Source organism: Corvus cornix, chromosome 4 (assembly GCF_000738735.6).
Source record: "Corvus cornix cornix isolate S_Up_H32 chromosome 4, ASM73873v5, whole genome shotgun sequence".
NCBI lineage: Eukaryota > Metazoa > Chordata > Aves > Passeriformes > Corvidae > Corvus > Corvus cornix.
Genome location: NC_046334.1, coordinates 51,965,877 through 51,967,916, shown reverse-complemented (window position 1 = coordinate 51,967,916; position 2,040 = coordinate 51,965,877). Strand labels below are relative to the sequence as shown.

General features: G+C 38.1%; 1 pseudogene; it reads left to right on the top strand.

The window, feature by feature from the left end:
- The first annotated feature begins 955 nt into the window (after nucleotides 1-955).
- LOC120409957 lies at nucleotides 956-1,598 on the top strand (annotated as a pseudogene).
- Nucleotides 1,599-2,040: the final 442 nt, after the last annotated feature.

Here is a 2,040-nt window from a genome sequence, read left to right as displayed (position 1 = left end):
TTGTGCTCAAATACATAAGGTAATCCAAGATACTTCTACCATAATGCCCAGAATCCTAAAACTATAGTTATGCAAGTTTTCATGTTCATATGTTTTTACCAGTTAAGTAACTGATAGAGGAATGGTTATTATAAAAGTGTGATCTCAGGACTATAGATGCCATGTTGCCCCAAACTACCATTCCTGTCTGAGATGGTGATATTTAGTAGTCTGAATAATACTCTAAGGCCTTTAAACTGAGGAAGATAAATTTCATAAATTATTTGCACACAGAAATAAATAAAAACCAATGCTTCAGTAATTTATCCAATTTCAACAATATAAATGCAGTCTATCATGCAGTGACACATGTTGCCTCTGAAGAGCCTGTTGACTGTAATTCTTTGAATGACATAATCTACTTGGTCTGATGGGGAAAGCAGATGCCTGGAATCATAGTTCAAATTCCATCACAGTCAGTATATTTAGTTTGAAAATGATATTTCTCTAACAGTGAAGTTGTTTGATACTGGAATGCTATTGTGTCCCTCTTTCAAAATCTGTTGACTTTTGTTCATGAGAGTCTATGAATCTGAAGTAAGAGGGATCCTGATAAGAAGGGGAAAATGTAGATTTTAATATCCTTGTGGGTTTCACCATGAAACTTCTTAAAACATACATTAGGTGCATATGTCTAAGTGCACATTAATGATGTCCATAGGTGTTGACATGCCTGTTATTTTCAACAGACTGAAGTTTACATATATATTGCACATATATAGTGAGCTAAAATAGAATGATTTTTTCTAAGAATATTTTGTGCATGAAGAGTGTCCTTATATTTCCTTGTCACTAAGCAGACATTTTTTTACAAAACATAGATAAAACACATTAAAGAAACTAATTTTTCTGTGTCTTTAAGGGAAACATCTGATTCTTCAATTTAATAATTTCTTAACACTATGACTTTAACGCTATGGGTGAATACAGGTTGGAGGAAAAGTGGCTGGAAAGTGATCCATCAGAAAAGGACCTAGAGATGCTGGTTGACAGCCAACTGAACATGAGCCAGCAGTGTGCCCAGGCGGCCAAGAAAACCAGTGGCATCCTGGCCTGTGTCAGGAATAGTGTGGCCAGCAGGGCCAGGGAAATGATTCTTCCCCTGTACTTGGCACTGGTGACACCACACCTCAAATCCTGTGTCCAGTTCTGGGCCCCTCATCAGGAAGGACATTGAGGTGCTGGAGTGTGTCCAGAGAAGGGCAAAGGAGGTGGTGAAGGGTCTCGAGCAAAAGCCCTATGAGAAGCAGCTGAGGGAGCTGGGGTTGCTTAGCCTGGAGAAAAGGAGGCTCAGGGGAGACCTTCTCACTCTCTAAAAATACCTGAAAGGAGGATGTAGCCCAGGGGGGGTTGGTCTTTTCTCACAGGTAACAAGTGACAGGAAGACAGATATAGTCTTTAAGCTGCACCAATGGAGGTTTAGATTGGACATTAGGAAGAAATTCTTCACAGAAAGGGTGGTTAGACATTGGAATGGACTTTCCAGGGAGGTGGTGGAGTCACCATCCCTGGAGGTGTTCAGGGAAAGACTAGACATAACACTTAGTACTGTGGTCTAGTTGACATAGTGGTGTTTGGTCATAGGCTGATCTTAGAGGTCTTTTCCAACCTAATTGATTCTGAGATTCTGTAAATAGAGAATGGCTGCAAGAAATTTACTTATGTAGATATTGCTGTAGAAAAGATCAGTTGAACAAAGTCTGAGAAGTAGAAGATTACAAGGTGAGAAATATTTTAGAATAAAATATAAATATTTTCTCAACTGCAATAGTATAAATCCCAGAAGACATCTATAAAGATAGAATAGGAGATACAATTTAATTCCTCTTAAAAATAATAGTCTGGTTACAAAGATCCCAGAAGACAGTGCTCTGTAACGACAGAATATACTAACAGCAAGAAATCCATGACAGATCTGGTGAAACTTGGAGAACTCTATTATTCTATGCCTTTGTGAAATATCTATTAATAAAAAACCAACAAAAACCCACAACATTAAAT